The sequence below is a fragment of the Canis lupus genome, chromosome 3 (assembly GCF_003254725.2).
Source record: "Canis lupus dingo isolate Sandy chromosome 3, ASM325472v2, whole genome shotgun sequence".
NCBI classification, from domain to species: domain Eukaryota; kingdom Metazoa; phylum Chordata; class Mammalia; order Carnivora; family Canidae; genus Canis; species Canis lupus.
Genome location: NC_064245.1, coordinates 50,484,059 through 50,504,003, shown reverse-complemented (window position 1 = coordinate 50,504,003; position 19,945 = coordinate 50,484,059). Strand labels below are relative to the sequence as shown.

At 36.3% G+C, this 19,945-nt stretch overlaps 1 long non-coding RNA gene across 3 annotated transcripts in view; it reads left to right on the top strand.

Annotated features, from left to right (window-relative positions):
* Nucleotides 1-595: 595 nt before the first annotated feature.
* The window catches only part of LOC112653655 (uncharacterized), a 44,053-nt gene continuing 24,703 nt past the window's right edge, over nt 596-19,945 (top strand). Inside the window, exons 1-3 of one of the 3 annotated variants that reach the window (XR_003132344.2) lie at nt 596-755; nt 1,618-1,783; nt 2,081-2,152. This is a non-coding gene — a long non-coding RNA (uncharacterized LOC112653655). Of the gene's footprint in view, nt 756-1,617; nt 1,784-2,025; nt 2,153-19,945 lie in introns of all 3 variants that reach the window. The other 2 variants (XR_003132346.2, XR_003132345.2) reach the window with 2 other exon arrangements.

Genomic DNA, 19,945 nt, shown 5'->3' with positions numbered 1-19,945 from the left:
GAAATAATCAGAAAGCAACAAGAGAGAAGTCCATGGGGGCCTCTGAGGCTGGGAAGCTGGGAGTCTATAATTCACAGTTCCTAGTCCCTGGGACAACAGAGCTGCCAGCCTGACAGCCAGGGGAGGGGGCTTTTTTCAGGCTTGTTCTCCAAGGGGCATGCATCACCTTCCACCTTCTACTTCTGTCCTCTACCTGTAAAAGGAGGGAGAAGACTATCTGGTCTGAGTTGCAGCAGAGGTTTTGAAAAGCTTTTCCATCCAGTGCTAATAGCTGCCCACAATCACAGATATCCATCCTGGAATCTTCTTAACTGAGCAAAGCCAGAGAGCCAATTCTAATTCCTTTGTCCACATAGAATTTTCTCTCTTAGCTCAATTTTTTTTTTCCCTCTTATTCTATTTTTAAAGGGGAAGAAGCATTGTTGCCTAATTAAATCAAGGGCCAGTGTTATGGACTGAATGTGTCCCCTCAAATATGCATACTGAAGCCCTTGCCTCCATTGTGAAGGTACTTGGAGACAAATGGTATTTGTGAGGTAATTAGGGTTCAATGGGGTCATGAAAGTGGAGTCTCATAATGAGATTGCTACCCTAATCAGAAGAGACACTGTAGAGATAGAGATTTCTCTGCCCACATGCACAGAAGAAAGGCAACTTGAGGACACACAAAATGGTGCTGCCTACAAAGAGAAGAGGCATCAGAACAAAACCTACCTTGCTGACACCTTGATCTTGGATTTGCAGCCTCCCTAACTGTGAGATGTAAAATTGTAATGTTAAAGCCACCCAGCCTGTGGTATTTTTTTAAATACTTTTTAAGAATTTAAGAATCTTTTTTTAGGATTTATTTTTCATTTTTTATTTATTCATGATAGACATAGAGAAAGAGAGAGGCAGAGACACAGGCAGAGGGAGAAGCAGGCTCCATGCCAGGAGCCCGATGCGGGACTTGATCCCGGGACTCCAGGATCGTGCCCTGGGCCAAGGCAGGTGCTAAACCGCTGAGCCACCCAGGGATCCCCAGCCTGTGGTATTTTGTTATGGAAGTCCATGCTAACTAACATAAGTAGAGGCCACCATCTAATAAAAAAAAAATGATATAAAAAATGTCACTTTTGTGACCTCAGAGGAAGCCATGGCTACTTGGTGAGTCAGGTGAAATGTCCTTTCATTTATCACCTGCAGAGGGTATTAGGCCCAGAGGGACAGATTTCCTTTAGTTAGCACTTCACTCAGTGAGGTTCTGCCCTGATTTTAAGCTTCTCTTGATTCAAAGCCCCCCTTGGACTTCTTAATAACATCAGCAAGGGCCAGTACAGTGTGGCATTGATTTTTATCATTTTTAACCTACCGTCAGTGCTAACTTTTGTTATTATTAATACTGGTCTCCGGGGTGCTAACTTTTGGTATTATTAATATTGGTCTCCAGGTCTGTGAGATCATCTTGAGAATAGAAGCTTGTGGCACAAGGACAAATGGACTGAATACTTTCTTAGTTCCTTGCACTTCTTAAGTCCATCCTTAGACTCAGCTTTCCAAGAGTGTGGGGCCAAATGGAGCTGTAATACCCCTAGCACATATTTCCAGAGGTGTTAAGGAATTCCCTTCTTTCCTTAGACCTGGGACTTTGAGGAAAATTTCACAGCTAAAAGTTGCCCAGCTGAAAGAATTAAAGGTCCATGTCAAGACTTAACAGTCACGCAGCTCAGTGAGTCGTGTAACTCAGCCCCAGTCAATCTTCTCAGAATTCAAGACTCCATGTCTGCAAAATGAAGATTAAATGGTACTTAACAGTCTATTTATGCTTTCTCTGACATAAGTGGTGCTCTACATGTGTCCCAGCCCCTATGACTTTGGAAAGGATTTTCCAAGGCATTTTTCTCCAGATCACTTGCTCCCAAAGCATACACCAGCAGCATCAACATTACCTGTGAATTTATAAGAAATGCAGAATTCCAGGTGTTGCCCAAAACTGACTAAGATCATATATTGAGAGAGGGACCCAGTGATCTGTGTTTTCACAAGTCCTCCAGGAGATTTGGAAACACTGTCAACTGACAACTGCAACCCTATTTTTAAGCACCTCTGCCAAACTGAAAATGAGAAGCCATGCAATGTGACCGTAGCCCTCTTGCCAGGATGATTGGCTCAGGTTGGTTCAACTGATTTAAAGCCCCATGATTTTTCATCCATATTTGGTGAACAAGGTATCTTTTCTTTCTCCATGATTGCAAACTAGGAAAGCTGAGATGTGGGTTGCTGCAACAGGAGGACAGCCTGCCTAAGGACAAGATCCATCACAGAGGAGAGCAATATGAAAGAATTGCAGAGATAGAGACCTAGATTTCCAATACAATCATGAGCAGTCTGAACTGTTGCTAGAATTCTAATTAAGTCATACAACAGATTATCTTTATCCCTCAGCCAGTTAGATTTGGATTTTTGCTTATTTGCACTCAAAAACATCCTGACTAATAGTGATAACAGAGTCCAATTAGGAGTCTAGTGTAGAACCAAGAAATGTACAACAGTGGTTTAAAGCAAGAAAGTAATGGAATTGGGAATGAAGACAAGTGAAGAGTTTCTACATATTTGGAAATAAGAAATTATAGGGCTTAATTCTGCGAGGGAAAAGGAATGGAGACTATTCTAAGAATTGGGAACAGAAAAATAACTCCAGATTTTTGATCTGCAAAGATTTTACTAGTATTGCCCCTCTCCCAGACCCCATGATGTATCCTGCCACACTTCTTGTCCTATTATAATCCTTTTTATCTTGTCTTTTCTTTGTATCTCAACCTCACCCTTTATGCATTTTATTTTTGCTGCCCATAATTACTCCCCACCTCATTTTCCACTAAAAAATAGTCAAGGAAACACATATAAACAGATAAAATTTTGATAATCTAAGCTTAACACAGAATTGAAAGATTATTCCCTCTGTTAATTTGTTAATACAAAAAATTATTTTTAAGCAACATCTATGACTTAAGTGCTGAGTATGATGAGAGGAAATAGTAATAAGCTTGTCCTCAAGATTTTTATGATCAAGAACAGTATCAGCCACCTTTGCCTGTAAAGGGTCAAATTGTAAAAGTTTTCAGCTTTATGGGTCATACAACCTGGTATAGCTACATAGCTCTGCTCTTGCGGAGTGAAAGCATCCATAGATAATATGTAAATGAATGGGTGTGGCTGTGTCCCAATAAAACTTTATTTACAAAAACAGGTAGCAAACCAGATTTGGCTCATGGGCCATAGTTTGCTGATCACTGATCTAAATAAACATCTAATAAGGAAATGATAATGCAAATACTACACATAATGAGAGAGTATCTTCTAAGTGAGCTGAGTATGTATATACTGCTTGAAGGTACAATTTCAAGCTAAGAAAGTATTTTCATGGTTTTCTTTATTAGCTTTGCCCACAGGCATGTCGTAAGTTAAAGACAGGGGCTTCTAGAACCACTGTCTTTCTATAGGACCAGTACAAAACCCAAACTTGTTATGACTTACTGAGAAATTAGTCTACTTACCAAACATAAAACATAAATTGAAAAGAATACATAAGAAAGTAATTTTGTTATTTCTTACTACATAGAAGTAGGAAAATAGTAGAAGCAAATTGTTATGATAACTCCCATCTGGATCTTCCCCTTCCTCTTGTCCTGAGAGTCTAAGACCTCTCCATTGTCCTTGAAACACCAAAACTCTACAATAAATTTACAGATAAATGTAGAGAGAATCGAAGTCTTCACAATATTGAATCTTTATAAGAAGTGTATTTTCCTCATTTTCAATTCTTCTTTTATGCCTCTTGGTAGATTTTTATTATTTTCTTTCAACAAACACTGACCATGTCTCCAGCTTATTCCTAGATAGTTTTTCTTATTTGTTGCTGTTGCAAATAAGGTCTTTCCTGAATTTGATTTTTTTAACTTTCCTCTCTGTCTAGGAAGTGCCTTTTTTTACTATTAAATTTTTAACCAGGAAATTTATAAACATTCTCTTACTCTTAAAATAAGTTTTCAGTTATATGTCTTCCCAAGTATACAATCATATCATGTCAAATTTTAATAAATTTGATCCCATTTTTTGATATTCAATACTTTTTGTCTTACTGTATTATTACTTTCAAAACAATTGAAGTGAAAGGTGCTTTGTTCCTTATTTTAATGGTAACTCTTCTTATATTTCACTTATCAATCCTGATATTAATGTTGCATTTCATGTGTACTTACCTGATTAAAGATTTATAAATATACTCATAATTTATTGAATTTTTTATTGGTAGAAGTAAATAAAGAACCTAGAAATTGATCCTTGTATATAAGTGGATTAATAACATAGTAAAATTTATTTCTCAAATCAGTAGAAAATGATGGATTATTTAATAAATGTTACTAACAGAATATTATCCATCAGAAAAAAATATATTTGGACCTCTACTTTATATTGGTTCCCAAAGGAATTCCCAATGGCATAAACACCCCAGTGTTAAAAAATATATACAATATTGATGGTAAAAATACACTGTTAACAAAGCCAATATATGATAAAAATATATTTTACTAATTTTTTTCAATGCAGATAGATACCAAAGATAGCAGATAAAGGGTTGTGTGTATAATACTGAAAGAACATTTACAAACTTACCAGAAAAATACATAGAATCCAATAGAAAAAAACTGACCAGAAGCTGTAAAAAAGAAATTCACAAAAGAACATACTCAAATGGCCAACATACATGAGGGACTCAAATTCACTAGCAGAGAGGGAAATATGAAGAAGAATCATAAGAATGATATATTCTTACAGCTATCAGATAACAAAAAAAAAATAGCATCAAATATGGTGTGGGATGCGGGTAGAACACACTTATGTTCCTTGTGCAGAATTGAATTTTTACAGCTTTTTGGGATATTGATCTTGCAGCATCTATTAAATTTCAAAATATATGTATTCCTTGATCCAGCCATCTTAATCTTGGGAATCAGTTTCCTAGGAATAAAGTACCAGTACTGTCACGGACACTATAGCACATTGCCAGATCTCTTTTTCAAGACCAATTCACACATTCCTCTGCTTGTGAAGAGTGCTGAGTCAGTGCTTAATCAGTGGAGCAGATCTGCTATGTGTGAAACAGAGTGAGCAATGGGGCATCTGGGTGGCTCAGTTGATTAAGCATCCAACTCTTGGTTTCAGCTCAAGTCATGATCTCAGGGTTATGAGATTGAGCCCTTCATTGGGCTCTGGGCTATGTGAAGAGTCTGCTGGAGACTCTCTCCCTCTCCTTTTGTCCCTTCCCCCATTTACACACACTATCTCTCTAAAATAAATAAATAAATCTTAAAAAAAAAAAAAAAGAATGAGGAACATATTATAGAGATTACTTGTTACTTTTCAGAACAAGGTGGCTGTCAGTTATCGTAGGAGGTGGTGGAGGCATTTGCTACTGGCTTCTGGTATTGGTCCTGAAGGCACTAGAGGTCAGAAGATCAGCAATCAGGAAGAAAAGCTGGCCATGGAGTGGAGAAAGAGCATGTCTCACCTGGGAGGATGTGCTGTAGTGCTAAAACACGAACAAGTCTCTCACCAGCTCCAACCACAATCATGTAGGATCTGCAGGAGAATCTGGTGCCCTTCATCATGGACCTACATGCTCACTTGGCCCAGGACTCAGAGAAACTACAGGAACAGATGTGGTGGGAGGGATTATGGGTCCATGCACCCACCAATCATGTCAGCTAGAAGATTAACAAAAAATGTGTGCAAGTTACCCATGGCTCGTGGCCTATGCAGACTTTCAGACATAGCAAAATGGCTACACCTTTACTTTGGCCTTCCAAATCCCACACAGCCCTTTTGTATATTCTACACTAAAACGGAGCAACCAGGGAAGGGAATTCTGGGCAACATAGCTCCAGATTAGGTAAAATGATACAAGACAAAGCTCTGCAATAACTCCCAGGGAAGTTACTCTCCAGGAATTATCATCATCCAAAGACAGCTGTTGCATCCATCCAAGGGCACCTCTTCCTTGGAAGCAGCATTTGCTCTGGAGGTACAAAGCTGTGCCTCAATTGGTATGACTTTGAGCAACCACCCAATGTCAGAGCTACCCAAATTCCTTGAGGCCTCTGATATAACTGCTCTGCCATGCAACCTCTCCTTTTGCCCAAACCTCACTTTTAGCCAACAGATATTGTTCCTGGGAGCAGGCCCCAATAAGCCTCCTGCAGCAATTCTCAGGCACTCAGACTTTGTTTTCCAGGTCACTCAAACTATTACAATTGCATACAGCTATCTTATAGTGAGCTGTTTGCAGTGACAAAATGAGGAGATAATGTGAATTCCAATTATAGGTATAAAATATATTATGATATATCCATACCATAGAATATTTGCCAGAAATGAAATGCCCTAAGGCTCTACATGTTGATATGGAAGGATTCACACTAGGTACTCTGTTGAGGAAGAAAAGCAATATGTGAAAAATTCTGTATATTATAGCAAATATTTTTTGTTAAATGTTAGAGCTCATACACAACCTCTTTTTTGTATACGGATTTTTGTATATATATATATGTGTGTGTGTGTGTGTGTATATACATATATGTTTGCAAGTAATTACATAGTAATTACATAATAAATTAGAAAGTACATGTGCTAAGTTGATGATGTGGCTTACTTGGTACAGAGGATAAGTTTTGAAGAGGAGGGAAGAAGAAAGAAAAAAGCAAAAATGTATACACTGATAAATAAGCCTAAAATCATATCTATTCAATGATATAAATAATGTATGTGCATCTGTGTGTATGTGTATTTAAAGAATATATAAGCATTCATTTATGCATAAATAAAATACATATAAATAAAATATCATGCATTTATATTTACTTACATTAAAGAAATTCAAATGTGCTGCTTTTCGCAAGGTATTGACAACATAATAAAAATATAACTTTGATCAGAAATAAGTGCTTCATTTTATCAATAGTATTTTTGGTCTATATGGAGATGGTCACTAATAAGTTAGATACAATTCCTAATGTTGTAATATCCATTCCTTTCTGTTACTACACATTAATCTCTTAATGTGTCATAGAATCCCATTTAGTAATTTATTTATGGTGTTTGGCTCAATATTATTAAGGAGATTGTTTTTTAACTTTATTTAGGGGAGATCTCTGTCTACTGACTAAGATCAGGTCTGGAGAATGGGATAGACAGAGCTGGGTCAGGAGAACAGAGGTAAGAATCAGTTGGAGGAATCCTGGAGAGAAACAGTGATTTAGAGGAAGATGGTGGTATAAGAAGAGACATAAGATTACAGCAGAAATATCATGGAAATGCTAAAGAGAGACTTTGCTGCTAGATTCGAGGTGAGGAACTGAGGTTAGGGAAGGGAACAAGGTGGCTGTCAGTCTTCTGTATTGGGAAACTAGGCACTCAATGCTCAGTTTGGAAGATGGAAGAAAAGATTAGTGTAGAGTAGGGGAAGGAAGAGGGGAAAAGAAAGACAGGACATGAAAACGGACACTCAAGACCAATGGGAAATTAAAATCTTGTTTTGCAAAATTTTGTTTGCTATAATGAGAAAAAAAGGATCTGAAAAGTGAATTTGTCTTTTCTTTCTTAAATTTGTACTTCTTGAAAGCTCCCTAGACTCTGAGATGGTGTCCATCTCTGACATATGTGGTGGCCCAGCCCACAAACAGCATTCTTGATGTAGCTGACTTCTGTTTCAAAAATACAAGACCAGACACTCAGAGCATCATTTCTCTGGGGCTCCAATCATGTTAGTCATGAGGGTGGATGTTTAGAGCTATGGCGCATACATCTGAGTGCTGAATCCCAAGTGAAAGAATCCTCCATGTGTTCCATAACAAACATATTGTTCATGTTGTTATGTGGGGCCCTCTAAAGTGTGTAGTCCAGGAGAGGTGTCAGTCCTGCCTTTGTCTTGGCCGGTGTTAAATATCAAGATGGTGACAGAGGAATCAATGTCCTCCCATGACAGCGGGTTTTTAATTAAGGCAAGATGGTGGTGAGTACATCATACATGATCGAGTACATTGCAGTATCAGGTGGGAACATACAGAAAATACAGTAGAAGGGTTTGGAGTGGGTCTTGTGGAGGGAATTGAATCAGACTAGAATATATCCAAGGAATATAAGAAAGAAAAGAAAATCCTAGCTATAATGAACCACCAGGGACAATTGGACCCTTGAAGGTGGTGAGGTAGATAAGAATGGAGTTATTATGGAACCACTTTCTTGCATAGGCCCCTACTGCTTCCTTGGTAGTTTGGGGTTCTTGAGATGACAGTGGTTCAGGTTTCTCCCAGCAATATGAAGGTGATGTGGAGCTACTCACTCAGGTCTCTCTTATTGTATCAGCAACAGTCTCAAGGGAGTTCCCCCTCTCTGCCTCAGATGGCAAAAAGCATCTCCCTGTAGTGCCAACAGAGCTCTCAGGGGAGCCTCCTAATCTCGCTGATTCTGTCTGCTGCAGAACAGCGAGTCCCCCAGACCTCAAATTTGCGCTTCTTTCCTCATTTTCTTTTTTCTTTCTTTCTTTCTTTCTTTTTTTTTGTGAAATTCCTTCTGTCACTTCCTTATTTTCAAATTGTATATCCATTTTTCTTGCTTATTTACCATGGTGATGACATCTGAGTAAAACATTTTCATTTTTAAATTTATATTTTTTCTGGCTTTTTTACAATATAATCCTTATAGCATACTGTAGGTTTGAGATGTACAATGTGATGGCTTGATAAGTGAATATATGGTGAAATGCTTACCACCGCAAACCTCCCCTCACATAATTAACCGTTTTTTTGTTCTCCTTGTGATGGTGAGAACATTAAAGCTCTATTTTCAGAGCAACTGCCAAGTATACGATTCAAGATTGTAAATGCCAGTTGCTGTGCTGTGCCCTGCATCCCCAGGACTCATTCATCTTATAACTGGAAGTTTGTACCTTTCAATTTATTTTTTTAACACAGTAGGGATATTCTTTGCATTTCTGGGTCCTTTTTAAAATTTTGCTATTTTGAGAATTACTTTAGTAGTTTTCATACAAATTATTCAGGAATGTGATCCACATTATTTTCACTTAAGGATTGGCTAGGAATTTTTTATTCCTAATAGGTGGTCAATATCTGTAAACACTCCATAGATACTTGGAAAGACATTGTCTTCCATTGTACAATACAAGAGATGGCCTTCTATTGGGTTTACCTTTTAAATTACACTTTAAACTCTCCGGGTAACTTTTAAAATGAATCTAGGGGATCAGTCAGGGGAGGAGAGAACGGTTGAACTCCACTAGTTAACACTTTTCTATTTTCCTTTTCCCTTTTATTGCCTACAATTCTTGGTTACACTTCTTAATTGTTTTGTTATTTGGAGCATGAAGACTCAAGAGCATTTGATCTCCTATGTGTTTCTGCCCTTTATTATGATAAAGCACTTTTGTCATTTATGTTTGTGTCTTGAATTTAACTTTGATGTTAATATTGCAGCCTCTGATTTATGTTTTGTTTGTGTGTCCCTGGTGTGATTTTAGTCTCTATGTCACTTTCAACCTGCTGAGTCCAGTTTATATATGTCTCATATAGATAGCATGTAGTTAGGTTTTATTTTTTTGGTATAATCGGAGTCTTTTTCCTTCAATGGCTTAGTTTATTCCATTGACATTTGTTGCTATGACAGATATTTTTGTTCTGAATTCTGTCATATATGCTATTTCATTTGTTCTTAATGCTTCTTCTGGTATCTGTCATTTGCTCTGTGGTTGACATTTTCTCTCACTTTATAGGATTTTGGTTTTAGTTTTCATACTTTGTAATATTTAGAGACTCTATTTCTTGTATCATTGCCTTCCTAACTTTCTAACTTTAATTTTTTTTTTTTTACTTTCTAACTTTAAATGCCATAATATATATATATAAATATCCTTACTAATCTATCAATTTCATATAGTATCAAATAAAAAATGAGGACCTGAATATTATGACTCTTTCCCCCAACGTCTCTCCATATGTAACACTAAATGTTGTTAAGTTACAGGGTTGATTTTTGAATTGTCAGGATTAAAAACATTTACATTTTGCTGTGAAACTTACCACATTCCTTTAGCCACAGTTTTGTTGTTTGTAAGATTTTATTTATTTATTCATGAGAGACATAAAGAGAGAGAGAAAGAGGCAAAGACACAAACAGGCTCCATGCAAGGAGCCCAACGTGGGACACGATCCCAGGTCTCCAGGATCAGGCCCTGGGCTGAAGGCAGTGCTAAACCGTTGAGCCACCCGAGATGTCCAACAGTTTAAAATGTAAACAGAATCAATGCCTGCGACCCCTCCCTTCATCTTTCAGCTCCTCCTACCTGGAACTTTTCACTTTCTTTATCCACTCACTTGCAGGAACAGCACTAACTTTGTAAAACACCATTCCTGGGGGCTCCCCACCCTCCAAGTACCACCATAACTCTACTCTACAATGTTTCCCATTTTCTACCGCATATAAGCCACAATTCTGAGTATTAGAGTCTCTCCACATGTTTATCTTCTCCTGCCTTCCTAGCTCCACCTCCATCAATTCCTGCCTCCAAGTTTCTACTTCATTGGAACATCTGTGATCATTTACACATTTTTCCTGCCCTTCCATGCTCCTGGACCTGCACTCACAGTGCCACATATTTAACTCTCCTTCATTAGTTTCAGTGAATTCTTGTTTACTTCAAAAACTCTCAGGTCAGAATATTAATTAATTAATTGATTGATTAATTAAGATTTTTATTTATTCATGAGAGACATAGACATAGAGGGAGAGGCAGAGACATAGGCAGAGGGAGAAGCAGGCTCCAGCCTTACCAGCTCCAGTTGCTGCCTAGGCCCAGTCTGTCTTTTCATTTCCAGTTCCCAAATACCACTCCCCACCCCTCCTCATCTCCTTACCCTCTACTGCCACCTGCCAGGCCATCTGTCAGCCTTTCGGGGTTCCTCAGTCAGGACCCATTGGCCTGGTTTCCTCAAGGAAGATAAGAAAAACAAAAGAACTGGAAGACAAGGAAAGGGATGAGTATAAAATCAACTATTTTTTAAAGATTTTATTTATTTATTCATGAGAGACACAGAGAGAAAGAGGCAGAGACATAGACAGAGGGAGAAGCAGGCTCTCTGCAGGGAGCCTGATGTGGGACTCCATCTTAGGACCCCAGGATCATGACCTGAGCCAAAGGCAGATGCTCATCTATTGAGCCACCCAGGTGCCCCTGTGGTATGGAGACTTTTAATTCGCATATTTCATATATATATAACAGAACACATATGATATATAACATATATATGATTTCTATATATTTATCATATATACAGTATATATATTGTATACATGATTTCTAGTGAAATTTTCCATCTTGTCATATAAAGAGTTATTTTAAAAAATATAAAAAATAAACATGTTAAAATTTATTTAAAGTCTGTGTCTGACAACTTCAACAACTATGTCAGCTATGGATATGTTTATAATCGTTTATTTCTTCTCTTGGCCATTTTCTTGGAATTCCCATAATTTTTAACAGAATAACAGATGCTCAATATACAAAGATGCTATGTACTTTGTATGTAGAGTCTCTGGATGTTATTCTCTTATTTCAGATTTTTCTTATTTTCTTGAATCCTTCAGGTTGCAATTTGTAGTGAGATTAGTAGCTGACCACTAATCTGGGACAGAGCAAATTTGAGGCTGATTTTTAGTTTTGCAAGAGATAGTCCAGCTGACTCTGTGAGCTTTTCAGGGTCCTTGTTTGACTCGAAGAGTGTTTCCCAGTGCTCCATCACCTAGAAGTGCTCTGGACTATGATGTCTATCTCACTCCTGGCATAGAGCTTCTCAGACCCTCTATCCCATAGCATCTCCTTTCTATTGGGCTTCTCCACCTCGCAGCCAGCACAAGGTACACACCAGAGAATGTATGAAGGGGAAGAGCAGTTCTTGCTTATGCCCTCTGTCCTTCTATGTGGGATCTTGGGCACTCAACAAATAAGACCCATGAACTCTCATTTCTTCCTCGCATCCCTGTAAGACCGCTGAAAGTTCTGCTCAGCTTCTCTGCTTTGGAGCAGCTGTTCTTGTTTCTCAGACTCTCCACATATCTTGGAAGGGAATCAGTAAGTCACTGGGCTGAAAAGTTAGAGGAAAATATTAAACTCACCTCAACACCTTCCCTTTGAGACTTTGGCAATTCATATCCTAGCTGCCTTGTCACATAGAGGTGGTTTCTTTTGTTGATTGATTTTTTGTTTTTGTTTTTGTTTTTTTAAATACGTGTTACCTGGCTCTTCTAGCTTTCTCTTGGGCAGGGCTGACCTGTGTGTTAGTCCATCATAGCCATCATAGAATTCAGGCAGGTTTTTAAGCCAGATCAGTGACTAACTCACTTACTCCATGTATCTCCCAGGTTCATTTTTTTAATTTTTATGTTTTTTAAGTAAGCACTATGCCTAGCATGGAGCCTAACACGGGGCTGGAACTCATGACCCTGAGATCAAGGTTTGAGCTGAGATCAAGAGTCAGATGCTTAATGGACTGAGCCACCCAGGCATCCCCTCCTAGACTCCCTTTGATGTAACAAAATGCAAACATAAGAATTCCTTGGCAATTAGTGTTCAACTCTACAAGTGTCTATTGTTCACATATCTGAGATCTTGGCATTGGTGGATGCAGTATAGTTGCAGCTGGATGAAAGAAAGGCTTACCCACATGTCTTCTTGTGCTAGAGCAAAATTTTCAAGCCTGGATTAGGAAGCATATGGACTATACAATCAAATATTGTCACTAAAATGTATTAATACTTATTAATACATCTATTAATTTGGGGAACTAAAAGCCTGATTTGAGGGTCGTCTTTAATGAAAACATTTGGAGCCTCCCAAAACTTCAGTACAACCAACATCATTTTTGCCTGTTGGACTTCACTAGAGGGCAAAGGTGTCTGAGGGCATACTTTTTTTTTTTTTTCTTTAAAGCCAAGGTTTTCAATCTGTGCTGGTTAAATTGTGTCCTAATGACTTCACTGATGCTTAATGGAGGATTTCTGTTGTTAGTTCATTCATCTTCCCCCTAGCAACCTCATACAGTTTGGGGATGAGTGCTGCTCTCTCCTAAGAAAAAGGCAGGGAACAAAGCAGCCAGAGGCCAGACTTTCCTGGGACTTAATCTCCATCTAAAAGCCTTTTTATTCAAATAATGTTCGTTTTGACGCCATAGCCCCTTCCCCCTGACTATAAGAGACCATATGCCTAAATACAGAAAAATAACTCTACAGAAAGAAAAATAAAGATTAAAATCACCCATCTTTTCACCTGACTTAAATCAAGGTAATAGCTCCTGCTTCATTCTCTCATGTGTCCTACTGCAGTTATCAACATTTATGCATAGATATTCATCAATATGCAGAAGAAATTGGGTCATACTATACATATTGGCTTTTAAATTCTATCAGTATACTTTGAATAACGTGAATCACTTTCTATTTTTTGAAGTATTATAGATAAAATGGTACATAGATGACAACCTTGGAAACATCTCAAAGTTTAAAAAAATTAAAATATTTATCAGATGCTGATATATTTCTCCCCCTTGCATCCTGTACCTCCTGTCTTAGCAAAGATAATAATTTTCCTGGTTTTTATGTTCATTACTTCTATGCTCTTTTCCATCCTTAATAAATATATATGTATCTCTAAATATCATATTGTACAATAAAGTGTATTTGTAAGTTTTATAGAAAATCATGTTTCTGAGACTTGCATTTCCTCCCTTTAAATCACAGTTTTGAAATTTATCTATAGAGAAATACGTAAATCTAGTTCAATTTTTAATTTCCATGTAGTAGCCCATAGTATAACATGATATGGTTATCAATTTCTTAAATATTTTTTGTGTTTTTTTCTAATATTTCACATTTACTCATGAGGCTGAAGTAAATATTCTAATCCATGCTTTCTCAAGTACATATGTGAGAATGTCTCCGATATATATACATATATGCCTGAGAATAGAATTGCTGATTTAACTGTGCATGCAATTTCAGTTTTACTAAATACTGCTGATGTCTCTCCAAAGTGTTGTACCAGTTAAAACTCTGTCACAGTGTACATGATTCATGTTGTTCAACATGTTTGCCAATACTTGGTATTATCAGGTTTTAAAATTTTTGCCAATTTTATGGATATGCAGTAGAAACTTATAGCACTGATTTGCAATTTTTTCACCACTAGTGAAACTCAGTATTTTTTTCTTAAAGATTTAATTATTTATTTGAGAGAGAGACAGAGGTTGAGAGAGAGAGCATACTTGTGCACTAGTGGGGGAAGGGTAGAAGGAGAGGGAGGACAAGACTCAACCAGACTTCACACTGAGTGGGGAGTCCCATGCAGGGCTTGATCTTATGACCCTGAAATCATGACTTGAGCTGAAATCAAGAGTCTGACGCTTAACTGACTGAGCCACCCCAAAACCCCTCTTTTTTTTTTCTTCTTATATTAACTGGTCATTCAAGTTTGCTCTTCTAAAATGTTAAAATTTGGGCCTATATTTTTATTAGATAGTTTGTGTTAATTTAACTTATTTTAGGGATCCTTCATATAACTGGCATTCTAAATCTTTACTGGTCCCATGCAATACTGTAGTGATATAGTTTCAGATTATATGCAATGTCTTCACTATTTTTGTTAACTGAAGTTTTAATTTCTTTGTTATAATACTAATCAAGCTATTCTCTTATGGTCTGTAGGCAATTTTGGTAAAAAGGTATTTTTTCCTGTACTTTCATTTTAAAGTTTAAAGCTTGGCTGCTCACTTTGAGATCAATATTCCATATGAAAACAGTTTCGTTTATAGAGATAGGATTTTTTTTCTACAAAGATAATTGTTTGCCACAGCACAGCTAATTACAGAGTGTGTGCTTTCATTCCTAATATGGAATAGCACTTCTGTCAGGTATCAACATTCTATAGATATTTTAGGTTTGTTTCTAAAATCCTACTTTGTTCATGTTCTATTTTTTTTTATCCTTGAATCAAGACTAATTGTCTTAGTTACTATAGCTTATAATAATTCTTGGTATTTATTATGACAAGTCTCCCTTTTTTTCTCAATTAACTTGATTATTTCAGGGCTTTTGTTCTTTGAGGCACATTTTAGAATATGTTTTTCCAGTTCCATGATAAAACCTTTGTAATTTTTTTTTTTTTTAATTTTTATTTTTTTATAATAGTCACAGAGAGAGAGAGAGAGGCAGAGACACAGGCAGAGGGAGAAGCAGGCTCCATGCACCGGGAGCCCGACGTGGGATTCGATCCCGGGTCTCCAGGATCGCGCCCTGGGCCAAAGGCAGGCGCCAAACCGCTGCGCCACCCAGGGATCCCAAAACCTTTGTAATTTTAAGTTGAAATGCTTTATTCGTTTGGGGGAGATTTAAAATTTTACCTGCTGAGTTTCTGTGTCCACAGGGTGGCCATATAAATTATCATTAAATGGCAGATGTATAGCTATGAAATATTTATGTATTGATCAACATTTTGTTATTATTATATTGGTGAAACTCTAAGACAATTTTCTTCAAAAATCAGTTTCAAAAATTAAATTATACCTAAAAAGAAAAATAATAAATATCTGTGTAAAAGGGGACAAAATTGGAAAAATGGTCTTGTTTTGGACTATTAGAATATAACATAAACAGAATACATATTTTAATATAAATATTTAATAAATTTCTTTAACCAATTTAACACAATTACTTAATCAAACAGAAAGACAGGTATTTCTGTTTATAGTACAGAGTAAATGACATTTTTCTGAAGAATTTTTTGTTATGTTTTTAAATTTTTTTAAATTGATCTCAAAGTGTACTTTATGATTAATAAACTTGAAATTATCACTATCTTAAATCTACTCTTCTCTATGTATCCAAAAATTTTCCTTTTTCTGACAAAAATCTTTATTTTTTGGAAGAGTTTTTTATTTTAGAGAAAGAGGGAAAATGAGTGGGAAGGGTAGAGGGAGAGGGAGAGAGAATCTGACGCAGACTCCGTGTTGAGTGGGAGCCCCGCATGAGGCTCAATCTCATGACCTGAGCTGAAACCAAGAGTTGGACATTTAACAGACTGTACCACCAAGGCTCCTCTTTGACAAATATCTTCATAAAACAAAATAATCCACTGATTATTGCCAATTGTAGTACTATGAAATCATACAATTTTGATGTTACTCCAAACTAGTATAAAATAAATGTATCTAATTTAAAAATAGAAGCTACACCAGAATATGTCCCTGTAAGTGGAGATATTTCAAAATCCAACTGTATAAATTTAACATTAAATCTGTTATACTACTTGAGCTCTTTTTATTCAATTTACTTAGGATGTTTTTGGCCTTTGAGGGTATATTTTTATGTAAAATACATATGAAAAAGTGTAAATATAACAATTGTAAAGTTTGATGGGCAACCAGGTCCAGTTTAAGGAGAAGATTGCCCTTACTCCAAACCATTAACCCCAGCCCCTATCCTGTTCTATCGCTTGACTATACCCATTCTCACCAAAAGACATCACTAACTTGCTTTCTAACACCATGAATTAGTTTGGCCTCCTTGTGTACTTTATATAAATGACACTTAGAGAATCTAGTTTTTCATATCTGGCTTTTTTAGTGAACATTATATTTGTAAGATTTCATCATGTTTCAGAGAATAGTTGCAGTTCATTTCTTTTGATTTCTTGTCTATAATTCCATTGTGTATATAGATCATAAGTTTTCTGTTCCACATTATGGTATTTTTCAGTTTCAAGCAACTATGAAGAGTGGTGCTATAGACATTTTATTGCATGTCTTTTGGTGAATTTACAAACATTTCTTTTGGTTATACAAGTAGGAGTGGAATTCCAATTTCATAGAGTGTGCACGTGATTTTATTTACGAGAATTCCAATTGCTCTGCATTCTTTTTATTTTTAAGATTTTATTCATTTATTCATGATAGACATAGAGAGAGAGAGAGGCAAAGACACAGGCAGAGGGAGAAGCAGGCTCCATGCCGGGAGCCCAATGTGGGACTCAATCCCAGGATTCCAGGATCGCTCCCTGGGCCAAAGGCAGGCGCTAAACCACAGAGCCACCCAGGGATCCCTTGCTCTGCATTCTTAACAAATTTTGGTGTTTTCAGTTTTAGATTTTCTGGTGGGGTGTAATAGTTGCATATTTTTGTGGTGGCATATTTTTATGCCTATTCTTTTATTAGTTGTCTTTTTCTTATAGATTAGAAGGAATTCTTTAATTGTATTGAAGGCAAATTATTGTCAATCTTTCGTAAACATAAAACATACCTTATTCCTCTGCCAATAGTAGAGATAAACCTAAGTTTAAAATTTTACCCATAAATTGAAAAAAACAAAATACTTTAATTTAGAAAATATTTTATCCATAGATAATTGATGTACCTGTTGAGCTCTGAAGAGAATTTTCTGGTTTTTTTTTAATTTCATTTATTTATTCATGAGAGAGAGAAGAGAGGCAGAGGGAGAAGCAGACTTCCCATGGAGCAGGGAGCCCGATGCGGAATTCAATCCCAGGCCAAAGGCAGATGCTTAACTGAGCCACCCAGGCACCCTGAAAATAATTTTCTAAAAGGGAAATATTCTAACTTCTATTTTTATCATATTTAAATGTATAAATATTTAGCCTTAGTATGTATGTTTGTCAAATAGGTTATCCAATTCTGTGGCAGGTTTTGGATTTAAAAATGGTGTTATGTGCAGAGGTAGAATTTTTGTCTCTCTTTTTTTCTTTAAAGATTTTATGTATTTATTCATGAGAGACACAGAGAGATAGAGAGGCAGAAACATAAGCAGAGGGAGAAGCAGGCTTCATGAAGGGAACCCAATGTGGGACTCGATCCCGGGACTCCAGGATCATGGCCTGGGCCGAAGGCAGACACTCAACTGCTGAGCCCCCCAGGCGTCCCTTGTCTCTTTTTTATTTTTACTCTTGCTGTTAAACACTACATTACTTTTGTGCATACCTCTCCATGTCTTTTCTTTTTCAAACTTTGTTTCCAACAGATACATTTAATGAAGAGTCTAATCTGCAGCCTATTTTACCATTTCATTTGTTGAATGCTTTGATTCAAGATTTCCAACTAGATTTGCAAAAAGTATAACCAAAACTGAGAGAAAGATTCATTTTTTAAAAATACTAAAAGGAAAAAATATTAAAAGGATCATAAGCAATGTTCCATCATTTCCCAAATAGTGTTTCAAAGGCTCAGGTATTTCTAAAATCTAATTGGTGACAGACAGCAAAGAGAAAGTATTACCGTCATGTTCACATCTTAATTCAGTACTGGTTTCATCACAAATATTTAGTAGTTTTTTTATTGCGTATACTAAAAAACTGCTATGAAATTCAACAACTGTATACAGCTTCTAATTCAAGCAAGTCCAAGTGAATTTATTTTTCTTATATTATTTTGAATTTATTAAGAACATTGTTTTACTATGGCTTCATCAAAAGTTTTAGTTATTATCATTATCCAAATATATGTACACACAGACACACACACACACACATTTCCCAGCTTTGGCTTAGAATGCAGAAAGCTTGAAAGTATCCCTGCCCTTGCAAAAACAACAGCAATATATTTGGGCATTCTGAAAATTTACACTTTTTCTTGAAACCATCAGAGAAAGCAAGGGAAAAGGACTATAGGAAAGGGTGAAAACTCACCTCTCTCCTGTTATGTTTTGTTTCTTATGGAACAAAAATCTTAAAGTTTATGCATTGTTCTTAGGATACCAGTGAAAACTCATTACTCTGAAAGAAGGGAATTGACAATCATCTACTCAGAATGCTTTTATCAATAATAGTAGATTGCTCACACATTTCATGTGCACATGGAACTCTTACCATAATGAACCATACCCAAGGTCAAAAAACAAACTTAAGACCTTTAAATGAATTGACATAATTCAAAGTATGTTCTTGGACCATAAAGAATTAAACTAGAAATCAATAGTAGAAAATTATCTAGAAAATTCTAAATATTTAGAAATTAAACATTCACAACTAAACTCCCCATGGATCAAAATGGAAATCACTCTAGTGAAATTAGTAGATATTTTGAATTTAGTGAAAATAAAAACACAGCATATCAAAATGTATGGGATGCAGCTAAAAGCAGTGCTAAGAGGACAGTTTATAACATAAATCTATATGAGAAAAGAATAAAATTTTCAAAGAAATTAGCTCAGCTTCCATATGAATAAAGTGGAAAAAGAAGAACAATTAAAATGAGGGAAATAGAATGAAGAAAACAGTAGAACACACAAATAGATATTCTGATTTCATGAATTGAGAAAATTAATATTGTTGTAATATCCATACTACCCAAAACCATCTACCATCTATAGATTTAATGCAATCCCTATTAAAATTTTAATGGCAGACTTTACAGAAATAGAAAAAAAAACTGCCCAAAATTTGTGTGGAGCCACAAAAGACCCCAGAAAACTAAAGCAATCCTAAGGGAGGACAAAACTAAAGACATCATACTATCTGATTTCAAACTATATTACAAAGTTATAGTAATCAAAACAGCATGTTACTGGCAAAGATATCTACACAAATGGAACAGAATCAAGAGCTCAGAAATAAACCCTTGCATATATGATCAATAATATTCGACAATGAAGCCACAGATACTCAATGGAGAAAGGATAGCTCTTCAATAACTAGTGTTGGAAAATTTGGATAACTATACACAAAAGAATTAAATTGGCCCTCTGTCTTACATTCCACACAAAAATTAACTTGAAATGGATTAAAGCCTTACAAATAAGACCTGAAACTCTAAAACTATTAGAAGAAAACATAAGG